At 34.0% G+C, this 16,766-nt stretch overlaps 1 pseudogene; it reads left to right on the top strand.

Moving 5' to 3' along the window:
* Window positions 1–743: 743 nt before the first annotated feature.
* LOC145164037 (uncharacterized) lies at window positions 744–11,494 on the top strand (annotated as a pseudogene).
* Window positions 11,495–16,766: the final 5,272 nt, after the last annotated feature.

The raw sequence follows: 16,766 nt of genomic DNA, 5'->3' as shown, positions 1-16,766 counted from the left end.
GATTTTTATTAATATTATTTAATATATTACAACAAGGTGTAATTATGTCATTTATAGTATTCAACTATAATTTATATGATTTATTGATGATCTGTACATTTTAGATTGTTATTTCATAAACTTTTGACAATAATAAAGTATGATGCTATTTTGTGTATAAAATGTTAAAATCATCGATACTTTAATAGACACGCATGTATTGTCCCCCAAATATGAAAACCATAAAAGAGGGGCTATAGAAACTCACCCTTGAAGCGTGAGTTCGATTTGATCGGAGTCGTTTCATTTTTGTGAAGCTTCGCGTGAGAAACCGCATCTTGACGCCTTTTGCGCTAAAAGAAACCCCGAGACTATATTTGTATTATTTTAAACTAAAGAAACTGTTTTTGTAATGATATAAATCAAAAGGTTTATTTAGTCACTTAAGTAACCAAAAAGGGGCTATTTTGGTAATAACTTAATAAATGGAGGGCTATTGATTCATCTTTAGGTATAATAAGGACTGTTTGGTGATATTTTAAATCATTTGGGATAGTTTTGAAATGATTTAAATTAAGAAGGGATTGATCTTGTTTAAATATTCATTGGAGGTACTGATTTGATTAATAGCTACAACTGGAGGGTTAATTCTGTTCATTTAAAAAAAATGAGTGGGAAAAGAGGTCTGCGAGTCCTTGGATGGATCGAAGGAGAAGAATGAACGAAGGAAGGAAACAAAATCAACAAGGGTAGAGGCATCGACAATGTTCGATCGAGACAAGAAGGAAGGGGGAAAGGGGGAAGCCAATTTCCAGCGACCCTCCGTATATTTTCCTTCATGTTCATCGGCAGAGAACACAAAAAGGGAACATCAACAGGTCGATGGGAAGGGCAAGAAAAAAGTGAAGACAACCAAAGGTGCTCCAGAAGCTTCTCGTTGCCTCTTCTTTTATGATCCGGGAGGTAACACCAAGGAAAAGGGGGTGTCGATAGAAATTGGAACAATAGTTGGTAGGGGTGTTTTGGTATGATGATGACAGATCGATCGAGGGTGGGTCTTCGATCCTCGTTTGATCGATAAGTGTTAGCATGCAAAGTCACACTTGGATGTGGCTTACCCTCTTGTATGTGTAAATAGGTTGAGTATTTCCTATAAATACGAAGTGAGTGACTCCCATTATGTAAGAACCTGTAAGGAACATTTGGAGAGCATTAATTTTAGAGAGAGAATTATTGCAAACCCATTTGTACTCTTTCTAACCAAACTAATGAGAGCTTAATCCAAATTTATTTACTCCATGTGTTCATGATTTGTATGATGAGTCACTAGATCTTTCATATTCCGCATTTGTCATCATAATCAACACCACTACAATTGGTATCAGAGCGGTGTTCTTGATTTGATCAAGAATTGATCCATGATGACTTCATGATTTGAGTGAATCTTCATTTTTGTGGGTTCTTCATTTTTTTGAGAAAGTTTGTGTTCTAGAAATCGAAATTTTCCTTGATTAATTTGATCTATAATTTGATTTTCTCTCTCTAGAATACTTGTTTGTACCACTTTATCTCTCTAGAATTTGGGTCATATGTACTTTCTCTCTTTAGAGATCTCTTTGATTATCACTTTCTATCTCTAGAAATTTGCAAAGTTTTTGTGATCATGGTGTATTTGGGTTATGATTCTTGGGTTGTAATCATTGAAGGTGTGAAATACAAAGTCAACGAAAATCAATTCTATGGATTATTTTTGAAAGGAGGGTTGATTTCATGGAGTACTATTCTTATGGAGATTTGAAGGATGATCATGGAAGATTGATATTTCAACCACTTTCGAAGATTGAAGGCTTGGTTTAAATTTCTGTGAACATGTTATGTTGGAGTGGAAATCAAAAGGAAGCAGAAGAAAGAGATTTGTTTAATAACAAATACATTTATCTTGGTGAAAACCCAAGTGATGTTCATGCTCTTAAGTATGTTCGAGTTCAAGACTATGGAGTTCAATGTGATGTTCTTGATGTTCTTGAAGTTCATGATAAGAAGTTCAAACCGATGATATTTTGTGTTCTTGTGATTCGTTTGAATGAATGATTCCTTATCGAAAGCCGTTAATCCAAGAAATTCACAAGTATCAAACTCCAAAAGATTTGATTCAAACTTGTCAAGTTGAAGTTGTCAAGAATGAAGGTGTTCTTGAAATCAAATCTTCAAGATGCAAAAACATGAGAAAGAAAAAGAAGAAGATCAAACGTAAAAACAAGCGGGTTTATGCATAAAAATCATAAAATGTTGTTGTGAATCTGAAATCCATGAAGCAAATTTGGGTTCCAAAGCAACAATCTCCAAATGTTGCATTGAATTTGAAGTCAAAACCCAAAAGTGTTGATGGTTCTTATGAAGATGTTCTTGGATCGTTGAAGAACACGAAGAACATGAAGGACGAGTTGTACAACATGCATCGTGCATGGGTGGTACAATGTTCAAATTGGAGATTTTCTCGTTCCAAAAAAAGAACCAAGATCTTCTAAATTTGATTCGTTCGTTGCAAATGGAAGCCGGATCGTCAAAAAGGTATCTCAAGTTGTCAAATGGATTCCAAAACGTCTATGATTTCGATTCGTGTTTTGCGTTTTTTCATTTTTGATCGCTTTGTTTCACCGGATCGAATTCATTTCAACCCCATTGTTGATCCAATAACTTTTTTAGATCAAGCCTAAAATTTTCGATCTGGTACTGTTCAATCCAAAATTCAAGCCCAATATGATCTGGAGCCCAAAAGTAATTCGATTTACTGTGTGTTGATTAATCCGAAACTATGTTTTTTAATTAAGCCCAAAAGCATTTTGGATACACATCCTTTAGCCCGATTCATTATAGATTTCTCCTAAATCCTAATATTTTTCTTTTTCGCATCGATACACAATTCGATTTTGGAATTCAGTTTGAAGTCAATCTCAAGATCGAAATCCATATAGTAAAACATATTTGATTTTGTTTCGTTATTATCATAGTAGTGTTGATTGAAGTTCGAATCGATGAAAGATGTGAATTTCAATTTTGGAATAATGAGTCAATTGATGTTTGATAGTGCTCGGATTCAACTGAATCGAAAGAATTTAGAGAAATTGGAAGTCAAAAGCTTATTTGTTTGCAGTCGAGATTACTTTCGAAAGTGTATCCTAGTGTTCTTTGATTGGAGTTTGAACAGACGAGTAAAACTTGTGTGAAAATTGGAGTCGAATTTAGACTGTGTTACTGGATATTGAATTCGAAGATTGTTGTTTGAAGTGATTTCGAAATCCAAATTGATGGTATGTGTATTCGATTTGGAATTATCGAATTTCCAAAGTCTCATATTTGGAATCGAATGTTGAAGGATGAAGTCAAAGCAAAAGAACAGAGAAAGTGAAGATTGAAGGAGGTTCTACTGAAATTGGAATTTGAACTTGTAATGATCATTTTGGAGTGTTAGTTTTAGAGAGAGAAATAACAAACCAATTTGTACTCTTTCTAACCAAACTAATGAGAGCTTAAACCAAATTTATTTACTCCATGTGTTCATGATTTGTATGATGATTCACTAGATCTTTCATATTCTAAAAGTAACAGTTTTTACCCTGATTTTGGAAATTCTTGCAACTCTCACCAAAAAGTCGAAAATGTTCACCAAAATTTGGAAATTTTTTGTGGCTTTTTCGTGATTGTTTTTCCATGCAAGTTTTTCGACGTTTCATTTTTGGCACACATCAAGGGGGAGTTATGTGAAGATTATTCCTCGGGCGCTTCTCACCCTTAATGGTTTTTATAATCATTTTTTTGATTATAAAAAGGGGGAGAATGAAAAGTGGGTATTCGAAGCTTCAGATATTCATTTGTAGATTTGTAGACCAGTTCGTTCGAGGGGGAGTTTGGTCTTGATCGCGTGAGCTCGTTGGATATTGAAGCCGTGACATCCAATTCTAACTTTGAAGGGGAGAATGTTAGGGTGCAAAGTCACGCTTGGATGTGGCTTACCCTCTTGTATGTGTAAATGGGTTGAGTCTTTCCTATAAATAGGAAGTGAGTGACTCTCATTATGTAAGAACTTGTAAGGAACATTTGGAGAGCATTAGTTTTAGAGAGAGAATTATTGCAAACCCATTTTGTACTCTTTCTAACCAAACTAATGAAAGCTTAAACCAGATTTATTTAATCTATGTGTTCATGATTTGTATGATGATTCACTAGATCTTTCATATTTCACATTTGTCATCATAATCACCACTACAGTTTTTAGTGTTGAGCACCTATTGGCCATGCAAGACCATAAAGTTTGAAACTTTATGTTCAAAGGAGACATTTTGGACTTGGATCTGCATTTTGGACGTAAAAGACCAAGTATTAAGCACTTAATACATTAAGTGGGAGTCCAGCTGGGTACGTCGGGCATACTAGTTGGTACGTTGCGGGTACGTAGCCAAATCCATGATCCCTGTTTAGCCACCGAGTACACCCCGTGTACAGAAGGGTACACCCCACATACTCGGCTGGATCGACTCGGCTGGGTTGACTCGGCTAGGCTAACTCGGTTAGTTTGTTAGGTTTGACCAATCTTGACCAAAGGGTATTTTGGGTAATTTGGTATTAATTTTAGTTAGGAAATATTTTGGATAATAGTGTCGAGTAGAACCGGTTTTCGGAGCAGAGATTTATTCAGCTTGCTTTCAGATCGAGAGGTAAGTTTTCCTCACTGTACCCATGGGTCGAAGGCACCAATGCCGACCCACTAGGTTATTTATCCTGGCTGGGATAGTGCTGTGCTAGTATGTGGTTGATTAGTAAATTTGTATGATTATCTATATTTTCCAGTTCTATGTTTATGTTTATCTGTTATATATGTAGACATATTGTGGTTGGGTTGAGGCGGTCCTGCTTTGAGCTATAGGCCAAGACACCTGGAGACGACCAGATAAGTTGTAGGTCTTGTGAGGCGGTCCAGTCATGCCGGCAACCCGTGGAGTGGTCCAGATAGGTTGTAGGACCTATGAGGCGGTTCAGTCAGGATGGCTGCTCATATTTGCATGCTTGCTTGTTATGTGGTGTGTTGGTACTTTGGGGGAACTCACTAAGCTTTGGCTTACAATTTTATAGTTTCTGGTACTTCAGAGGATCGTGGGAAAGCAAAGGCCTGATCGTGCACATCTTTCTATTTTCATGTGATTGGTTTATTTGGGACACTCTCATATGATGTTACTTTTGAGCAATGATTATTTTTGTAAAAATTATGGTTCATGGTTGATTTTAAAAAAATTAAATTTCCTTGATTTTTGTAGTGTTACAGATGCCTTCCCTATGTTGCCGGAACCGTTTTGTTGCCCTTCAAGAGGCCATTGGGCATCATTCCATCCAACCACCAACAATTCGCCTATCATACCCTAATATGCTCCCATCAGTTCGATAATTATTTCTTGTCTTGTGATAATCTGAATCGATCTAATGTAACAAGTATGAAAGAGAAGAAGTCTGAAAAACTAAGTCTAGAATAATCTTGGGACAAGTTTTGTTTCTATTTTTTTTATTACGTATATACCCCGATGAAATTGTATAATCCATCACGAAATTTAACATCAACTTTAGTATTCTAGAATCCCGAGTTTGAAACCTATATGTATTGCACCATCGATTACCATGAGTTTGTTGGGTGAAAAGTGAATAGATTCATAATTCTTTTAGAAAGTTTTGTGATTGATAGATTGTTGTTGGTTTTAATTTTGTTGGGAGTAGCAAAAATAAATCATTAATGGATCCAATCAATGAGACCAGATAAAATATCTAGTCTAGGGTAAATGAATTTGCTTTGGATTTTAAGGAAATGAACCCCAAAACAAGATTGACAGTATTTTTTTTTCTTTTTTGTAAATGGGTAAGCTTCACATAATGATAATTGAAGAATGATGAAAGTTATTATCATCTAGTTTCATGGATTCACTTTGTTGAGTTCTTATTAATATTAACATTATTAATATGACTACTTCTTTTATAACTTGTGATGTGGGTTTTGTGTTGCTTGGAATCCAAGAGTATGTATTTGGGAAAAAATCTTCCTATTCTTTTAAAGCCTTTTAATCTCATAATGCTTGACATGAACATGAATCTTTGACATCCACTTAATTTGAGAAATTGGTGTGATTTTTCTCATAGTTCATGCTCTCTTGTTAATTCTTGTTTCTGTTATTTTTGTGATGTTATTAATACTTTTAATCTAAAAGTATGATGTTGTTTCACACTTAGAAGTTTAAAGTATAATGTTATTTAACACTTGGAAGTTTTGGTATTTTTTGTAGGATTTGGAATCAGATTAGTGTTTTGTAAATTAATCATGAATCGTTCCTATGTTTTGTAAAAGACTATTTTCCTCTCACACGCCTTAAACATGTTGTGACTTAAGGTATCAAAATTGGTAGTCAGAAGTACTATCTATGAAAAGTTTTAAAACCAAAAGGACCTTCCATGAGACCGAAAAAAGTTAGGAACTAAACTTGATATTTTGAGAAACTATTGGGACCTTTATGAAGATTTATCTTTAACTTATTTCTTGAAAATTTAATAATGACAAAACTGCAAAAAATGGTCCGTGTGGTATGCATTTTTTTTTCTGAGTTTTCGTCCAAACTCCAAGTTTTTTGGATTGTTGGTCCTTTTGACCATGTTTGTTTGTGATTTTGGCCCGTCAAAAAACTGAAAATACTAAATTGCCCTTCTAATACACTTTTTCATGTTTTTTTCTATTTAATTTAAAGTATTATTAATTGGAAAAAATGAGGGCTCACCTTTCTCTCTCTCTCTCTCTCTCTCTCTCTCTCTCTCTTTCTCTCTCTCTCTCTCTCTCTCTCTCTCTCTCTCTCTCCCTCTCTCTCTCTCTCTCTTTGGATATGTGTTTAATAAACACCCATGAACATATTCATAGATTCAAGAACATCCTCCGCCACCACCATCGTCTGCCGACTTTGTCTCCTCCTAAACTTTTTTTCAGCCACTTTATCTCCACCAAAAAATTATCCCAGAAAAAAAACCATACGTCAAATTTGTGTGTGTTCTATAGTTCGCCCCTATCTGATGAACACATACACACACACACACATGAAATCAGATCTGATGAACACACACACAAAATTAGATCAGATGTAACACACATATACACTCAAAATCAGATTAACACACACAAATACATGAAATCAGATGAACACACACATACAATATGATGAACACACACACACACATAAAATCAGATCATCACTCCATCAAAATCACACCCCCTCATTCTCTTGCAATAGAACAATTTCTCTTCTTTTTTCTTTTATAAATCGATGAAAACAACCGAAATCAAAATCGCTGATAGTTGCAAATATATGTTGCAAATATGTGGGGTTGGGTTTTCTTACTTTGAACTCTCAAGAATAAACCCCGAAATTAAATAGAAAATAGAATATGTATGTTCTTGACACTACTAGAAAAACAGCCTTTTACGACTCGCAAACCACGACACTCACTGATTTATGTTATGCAAAAGAGAGTGACATTAAAAAAGTGTCATCTCTTAAAAAAATTTAAGGATTTAGGTCACGGATTATTGCGTGCCCATAAATTAGTGTCATAAGAAAAAAAATTAAAAACACTGAGGGCGCTGTATCTTAAATGCGCGTCCTCTAGAAGTGTCGCTTTATAATTTTAATGAACGCGCGTTTAGTAGATACGGGCGAAAATGAAATCCCCAAAATTTTGAAAACCCGCCTTGTTCTTTTCTACCTTCTTTCCGCTTCGGCACTATCTCCTCTCGATCTATCTCCCTTCATTCTCTCACTCCATTATCTCTGCAAACGTAAGCCATCGCCACCACCATTGAACCCTAAAAACTCAATCCACACTTCATGCTTCTGTGATTCTCTCCTCTTCGGCTCTCTAATCTCCGATTTCACTCTAAAAACATCGATTGAACTCCTCGCTTCATCTATCGTCTACCAAAAATAAATGTTGAGTGCAACCACCTTCAAGCACGATGCCTCTCAGCTACACATCCAGAACAAGAACATACATCACTCTCAAACACCCCCTTAGCTTCTTCATTATTCTCGACGTCGTGTGATTTCAAGGGCTCGAAGCAACCTCCTCTATCTTACATTGAAAATCATTCCCCCCTCCCATCGCTGACCCTTTTGGAGCGATTTCTAGGGTTTGAATCAACATTTACCCTTGTCGACAATCCAGCTGATGCACTCATCGCCTTTTGTTACCTTTCGATAATTCTCTTGATGTACCAGCTGAAGCAACTTGGCTTAATACATATGAAAGATTATCACCGCACTGGAAATCCATTCGTCCTTCCTTCTCAGGTAAATCATTCGTCCTTCCTTCTCAGGTATTGACCGTAGGTTTTGTTTAATTTGCTTTCAATTAATTCAGATTGTCATGTTAATCCATACGAAAGCAATGTTCAGGTTATGAATCTGATGTCAAACTAAATAATTAAACTCATAGAGTGATCATTTGTTAAGCTGTTATAAGCAAAATCAGCTTTCAGGATTAGGAATCTCATATTGGACTAAATGATTAATCTCAGAGTGAATTAATTGAGTTGTTCGAAACAAATTTAATGCTTAAGGACCTCATATACATTCATCAACATCTTTCTAGGAGAAAACAAGTGGTTTTTCATATTCATAAAGGTTCCTTATCTCCTCTCCTTTTTAACAGAGAGCTAATTGATTCATTGGTGAATTCTCTGCAGTCTGCAATTCCAATTGTGATATCAAGAGTTAACCAGGTGGATGATTTTTGTTTAGCTTCTAAGGCTGATGTAATCTGTTTCTGTTTTTCTATGTGCTTGGAAGTTGGAATTCTATTTTTTAAGTTTGAACATCAGGTTTATGACTAAAAATCTAGAGTTCTGTTTTGAATTGTTTTTTTAATATAATCTGTCTATGTTTTTTTCTATGTTTATGGATTGGTTTTACTATGGTTTTGATTGGAAATTAAATGGTCAATTTTATGAGGCAAATACTCCATTTACAGGTGACAGAGGCCTTGCAAGTGAAGGACTTGAGTCTTTCAACCTCATTCTTGGGATTTATTTCACCAAAATCATTGAGTGGACAGCTGACTTTCTAATTCTTATTTCATGGTGCTTTCTAAATTCCATTATTGTGAAGACAAGATTCAATTTTGATGAAGATAACTTGATTCCATTTTATGGATTTGGAGATGGTACATTTTTTTTCATCTAGTGTTTATTTTTTTAATATTATTGCTAAAGTATTACATATTTCGAGAGATTCTAATCATTTTGGCCTCAATATGCAGCAATAGCACTTGATAAAGCTGTTTTAGTTGTAAATCTGATTCGGTGATGAAATGAGAAAAGGGTTTGGAATTTTCTGTTATGAAGACCTGGTCATGAAACAATGGTTAAAGTTACAACCAATTTGAAAGGGAAATTAATAAAATCGGGTAAAAGTAAAATATTTAAAATTGAAACCTGCATTGGAGATAGCTCAAAATGGAACTTGACAATAGGGATTGAAGGAGCATGCATTAAGCTACTATGTGTTGTGTACTCATAATCCCCGATTAGTTGATGAGATGACCTCATTACCTCAATTTTCACAAGTTGAAGATAATGCTCTACCTACATTTTACATTTCATGATCATGTTAAAGTTTTATATTATACAGTATGTAAATACAAGATATATTTTTGGCACTACTCTATATATTATTTGCTTATAATAATTATATAATTTATTATTTAAACTAAAAAAAATTAAAGCTAATTAAAACCCAAATAAGGTGATAAAAAAAATATTTAGAAAATAAATTATAATCTTATCAAAATCATGAGGCTTGAAGTACTATTAATATTTTTTGATTAATATATATATCATTGTATAATAAAGAGAGAAGAGAAAAGCTCTCAGAGGACTTCATTTTTCGTGTTCTGCCTTCTGAAATGCAAGATATAAACACCACTAAAATCTCTCTCTCTCTCTCTCTCTAATATAAGTTTAATTAGCAAGAACTGATATATTTTCTTGTTTTTAATTAACCTCACCAGGCTAGTAGTTATTCTGAATTGCATGGACTTTTCTATTTAGACGCCCCGTCATCATCAATCTGAAGAAGGCGGAGTCACTCCATCTGTTTATTCACGAAAGGAACCGGTATGTATTAACAACATCAATGGAATAATAGCTGTCCTCAAACAATTTGCTGGTGGACTTGGAGCCTTGGAGGCTCTTAAGATATTGTAGCCAATGAAGTAGAACTTCAACAACAACAAAAGCTTGAAAAGCTTTACATATCAACCCGATCTGCTAAGGTTACACACATTAATTTTCTTTTCTTTTTTAACTTTTTGCAAGCTATTCATATTATCTCTTAACATAATAACGTTCCTTCTTTTTTACCAGCACTTTCAACGCGATATTGTCCGTGGTGTCAAGGGTTTTATTGTAACTGGAACCAAGCAAGTTGAAATTGGTAACTTCAATTTTATGTCCAAATTACAGTTTTCATTTTGCACACTATCAATACCTGTGTGTGTATGTGTGTTTCTGTCTATAGGTACCAAAATCTCTGAAGACAGCATGAAAATATGGTGCTGTGAACACTTGCACAAGTGGTAGTTCATTATCCAAAGCAGCAATGAGTTGTAGAGCCTTTGAGAGCTATGGTAGTGGGAGCTCCTTTGGAGGATGCAAGACATCATGCACAAAGATATGATAGAGTCAGACAAGAAGCTGAAGCTCAGGTTAACATAACTTATATAGTTAGTTATGTATAAAAGACATAAATGCCCTCCTCATGTTCATCATCTTTACATGTGATTGAAGTTGCAAGAAGGCAGGATAAAGTGAGGGAATCTAGTGGGAATGTTGATAATTTATCAAAATATGAAGTTGCTCAAGCTAGGCTTTAGGAATTGAAGTCAAACATGACTGTATTGGGTAAAGAAGTTGTTGTTACCATGTCAGCTGTTGAAGCTCAACAACAGAGATTAACACTTCAACGACTTATATCCATGGTGATTAATTACTCTATTATGCAATGTTTTTTTCTTTAAGTTTCTCAGAAATTAATAAAAGTTGAAAATAATGTATTTAATGTTGAATTTCAGGTTGAGGCTGAAAAACATCATCATCAGAAAGTTCTAAATATACTTGATCGGCTTGAAGGGGAGGTATCAAATACATTTTGGCATTTTTTTCTAGCATGAAAACAAGGAAGAAAAAAGTGCTGGGTTCTATTTAAAATGTGTATTTTGATTTGGGTCCATAAAGCTCCGCTATCTTATTTTCGTTGGAGGGTATTTCAAATCTTTTATGTTATTGCAGATTAGTCCCTGGTTGCATGTTTTTGTAATTTTTTTATTATTTTTTTTATGTCAGCGTATCCTTGATGCCCTTTTCACTTCGGTGCTTGGTGGCACATGTGCCATTCCTGGTAAATTATTTCTTGAAATCACAATAATCAGTTATAAATAAATTTATATAAGTGTTAGAAATGCAATGCATACTAGGTATTTGAGGCGGAAAAAGTGAATATAAAGAATAGGGATAATATGCATCTTCTCCTTTTCTGCTGCCATTTGAGTGCTTTTTTTATAAATGTCCAAAGCTATATCCAAATTTCCCTGTTTATTATAAAATATAAACAGTCAGTTTTTTTGCTACAAATGCAAATAAAATACTAATCATGATTGATGATTGATTGTGTTTACCAGACGTTTCTCCATATTAGCCTCTTTTATTGCGGTTTTAATGAAAGATGAATCAGATTCAGAAGTATCACAAAGCTGAAATGCAGCACGAGCTCCTTCAATATTTCCTATTTTCTCTCTATATCTTGCATTGAAAATATGTACCTCTGATACATCCTATATAACAAAATATATACAAGAAATGTGAAAAGATTTCTAATCCTTATAAAATTAAACTTAGTTTGCATCTGATGTATATTTCTGTTTGGTTTGTAAATCTGCCAAAGGAATTGGATTTTGGAATATAAACAAGAGTAAATTATACGAATGGTCCCTCTGATTTGGGGTAATTTACGTGGTGATGAAGATATTAACAGGCCAGATTTGCTTTCTTTGGTTCAAACTCATCATGCACAGGTGCATGCATTATTACTTATTTACCCTCCTGCACTTTTTCCAAGATTTCTAATGTTCCATTTGTTTTCATTTGCAGTGTATATTGCTGGGGAGTTCAGAAGACTATGGTTCAGGGAAAGAACTTGAACGTAAGGAGCTTGAAGAAATTCTTTTTAAGTTAAATGAGTCAATGAAAAGTGATGTTAGACTACTTGAAGCCCTCATATTCACTAGGCTCTCTTTCATCTGATTCCTTGTTATTAATGTTAAAGATGCCTATTAGACTGTTTCTTCTTGAGGTCTATCTTACTTCCACCTTCTCATCTTAATTATAAGGTAAGTGTCTTATTTGGTGCTTCACTTGCATATATTTATCTTATTACCTCATTTTGTTATTTGTTTTCTTACTATTAGTTAAAACTTTCATTCTTTACACATTTTATATATTGTATATAGCAAGTTAGCAACTGATTGCACGATAAATAGATAATTTTTCATCTCTTGGTTGATGTGGATGCCAACTTAATATGATGTTTTTTTTATACAATTTGTGTTTCGGATACAGGGGAAAGCTTCAGAACTTAGACATTTATGGCGGTGGAGGTTTGTTTAAAGTGGAAGAAAGTTGATTGATAAAGTTTTTCTTTGGTATGTTATCATCTAGTGCCATAATCTCCAATATTTCCCTTATTTTCCATTTCTAAGTTGCTTTAGGTGTTTTCAAGGTATGTTATGGAACAAATGGTTATCTTTGCTTTTAGTATTTTACTTCTTTCTAACCCATACTCATCCTTATAATTGAAAATAGTCCGTGTAACAAATATTACATGATCCCTTCAAGATTAGCGATTAAAGAGAATCACACTCCATATAATTGTGCTTGAGTAAAGTCTTGTTACTTTTTTATTTTACTTAATAGACTAAATGCGGACTAGACTTAATCTACTAAGTGTTTATTATAGCATCCTACTTTCATTTCATCTTATTACATATAACAATGTTAAATGAAAGAAATAACATAACATACTTTGATTTCTCAATATGTGAATCTAATGGTTGCATAATTCAAATTTACAGGTCTTGTCGATGTGCGTAGTGTCAAGCAAAGTAGCTCCGATTTTGTGAAGGTGGTGACAAAGTTCTTGTGGTTCTACTATTATTTGTTGATGATTTTCATCTCCTTCACACTTGATATTACATTTATTACTATTGAAATGATTATTTGTATGACATTTAATTTTGTGCAATGGATTGTATTTTTATATATGATATTTTATTTTGTATTATGAGACATTGAATGTTAATTTAATTTGAAAATTACTAAATCTATAAAAATATATATTTTTTGAAACATTTAAGATTATGACACGCAAAAATGTGTCATCTTCCTTTATGACAGGGGATTTAATGATACGCATTGCGTGTCGTAAACGTGCGTCGTAAGGTTACGACACACAAATGTGTGTCGTCTTCCTTTATGACAGGGCCTTCCTTGATATGCATTGCGTGTCGTAAATACGCGTTGTAAATGCTCGTCGTCTCTCGTTATGACAGTGCCTTTCTTGACACGCATTTGCGCGTCGTCTGAGCGTTTTACGACACACATTGCGCGTCGTAAAAGGCTGTTTTTCTAGTAGTGTGAACTCTTTTCTCTCTTCAGATGAAAATATAGTTGTATGTGGGTGTGTAAATCAAATATGAAAACTTCATATATATATATATATATATATATATATATATATATATATATATATATATATATATATATGTGTGTGTGTGTGTGTGTGTGTGTGTGTGTGTGTGTGTTTTTGAATTCGAAATTGAAAACCCAAACATGTATGGGTGTATGTGTGTATGAAGTCGATTCTGAAAAAAAACATATGGGTAAGTATTCATCCGATCTGGATATGTCAGTGTTCTTGGCTGGATCTGAACTCTCTTTCTTCTCTTTCCTCTCTTTAATAATAAAATCAAAATTGAACAGGTGAGTTTGTGAACGAAGTGGCTGCTTTGGGTTCATATGATCCGAAAGTGTGTGTGTTTTCATCATATTTGGATATAATTTTTAGTGAAAGGGGGAAGAAGACGAAGAACAAAAACTGATGATGGTGTTTGGTAGCAACTTTAATGGAGGGTATGGTTGGTATGAGAGAGAGAGAGAGAGATAGATAGGTTAGTCCTCTTTTATTTTTAATTATTAAAATAAATAAATAAATATTAGATTTTTAAAAAATAAAAGAAAATTGAAAAAAAAGTTCCCCAAGGGTATTTTAGTCATTTGAAAATTATGAGGGACCAAATACGCAACGAAACTAGCTCCAAAGGACCACGAAGCCAAAAAAATTGAGGTTAGAATGAATACCCATAAAAATACCATCGGGACTATTTTTTCAATTTTACCATTAATAATTTCTAAAATCTTTGACAAAATTGCAAAAACGGTCCCTGTAGTTGTCATAAATATATGGTTTTGGTCCAAAAATCTTTAGGGTGAATCCGTGGTCGAAATTTGAATAACTTGTGTGGTTTTAGTCCCTATCAACTTGAGAGACTATTTTACCCCTTATATTCATTTTATTTTTATTTTTTATATTTAATTTAATGTTTTTATTAATTAAAAAAGAATAAAGGCTCGCCTACCATATCTCTTTTTTTTCTCTATCTATCTCTCTCCCTCTCCCTTTCTCTCTCTCTCTCTCTCTCTCTCTCTCCCTCTCTCTCTCTCCTCCCCATCCTCTCTCTCTCTCTCTCTCCGATCAACTTCTCTTCTTTATATCTTTTTTTAAAAATAAACACAAATACCCACTATCAAGAACATCTACACACTCTCAAGAACACCTACAATATCTCTGCATGTCATCACCGTGCACCACTGCTCTCTGCCACCAACCACCTCTATCCCCCACCCTTACCACCATCTCCCATTCCTTAACTCGATGAAGCTTCACCAACATCCACCACACCACACCGTGGTATTCATCGAATTTCTGTCGAAAAATCCTAACATATGCCTCTCCCTCTCAGATTTGAATGCCCATATCTTCTCGACCATGCATTCTCCATCGTATCCGTTGCTGCCTGACGAACCACCACCCACCACTCATCATTGTTGTCCTCCGTCGAAGCTGTAGTCGGGGCTAAGGTTTGTAGAACGGATTCAGCCTTCACCTTCGTTGTTGTCTGCCATCATTGTTCACCACTTCCATCTATCTCTGCCAGAAAACCCTAACCCTCGAACAAGAAAACCAAAGCCCTAAAAATATACCTCTCATGACGTAGATTTGAAACCTTTCATCAATTTATTTAGATCGGAACCACCAAAGTAAGAAGAAGAATGACGAGAGAGAGAGAGAGAGAGAGAGAGAGAGAGAGAGAGAGAGAGAGAGAGAGAGAGAGAGAGAGATGTTGGTAGGGTGGGGTTTTCGGCTAAACACCTAACGATCTGACGGCTATGGTAATCTAATGACGTAGAGATGGTGGTGGTCCAACGGTCAACAATGAGATGAGATAGATAGATAGATAGATAGATTGAGAGAGATAGAGTCATTGTAAGGACTGAGAGAGTGAGTGGGATGTGGGGTGGTTGTGACTTCGGAGGGGAGGGTGGAGTGGGCGGAATTTTATTTATTTATTTATTTATTTTAATTAAAAATATAAAAAAACTAAAATAATTTATACAAGAAATATTTAAGGATATATTTGTCATTTCATGTGGGATATGGACCAAAACCACAAAAAATGTCAACTATAGGACCAAAACCACACGATCTATTCAAATTTGGACAATTGATGTACCATTAAACGTTTTTGGATCAAAATCATATATTTTTGATAAACAGAAAGACTATTTTTACAATTTTGTCAAATTCTTTAAAAAAAAATATGGTCAATATCCCTTTATTCAATGTTACATTTTATTTAATTATCTTCACTTTTAGTCAAAGTATGTGATGTTCTAAACGCTTTTCAAAGAACAAAATAAATAAATAAATGCAGGGAAAAGTGACATCTCTTTATATTTAATTATCCTCATATTTATCTTATGTTATGGGGTTCACCTGTTCAAGGAATGCATCATCAGCTTCATTCATTTAATAGATTTTCTTAAAAGGCCACAACTATTGACCTGTCTCCATTGACCCATTCACATAATTGACTCGATCATACAAGATAAATATAATATCTTTTTACTTTTTTTCCTTTTTTTTTTCTATACGATAACAAATGTCTTAAATTATTATTAATTTTATTAAAATGTAAGACTTGTCGGTTGTCATGGTTTTCCATGAGTAGAAAAATATATATATATATATAGATGAATATTTAATTTCTCTTCACACAATTTGGACATGCTAATGGTCTAAATTAATTAATATTGGTATAAGTTACATAATTTAGATCTATTAATACATTAACTAATTAACATAATTTGGACCTGAGAATCGTCTGAATATTATTATCAGTTACATAATTTTATTCTGAAGTAAAACACACTCCAAGTGAAACTTGCACTAAAATTTATCTGAAAAAAAATCATGTCTAACTATTTTAAATTTATTTTCTAACGTTGTTTTTCTTTTTCTTCCTAGCTATATTGTCATGAGGAATACAATTCAAAGAGTAATAAGTCCTTTGTGGAAAAGTATGACATTTAACTTCTA

Source organism: Lactuca virosa, chromosome 3, assembly GCF_052849685.1.
Source record: "Lactuca virosa cultivar CGN04683 chromosome 3, Lactuca_virosa_CGN04683_v6, whole genome shotgun sequence".
Taxonomy (NCBI): Eukaryota; Viridiplantae; Streptophyta; class Magnoliopsida; order Asterales; family Asteraceae; genus Lactuca; species Lactuca virosa.
Note: the sequence above shows the minus strand (reverse complement) of the source record. Positions and strands in the feature narration are given on the sequence as shown.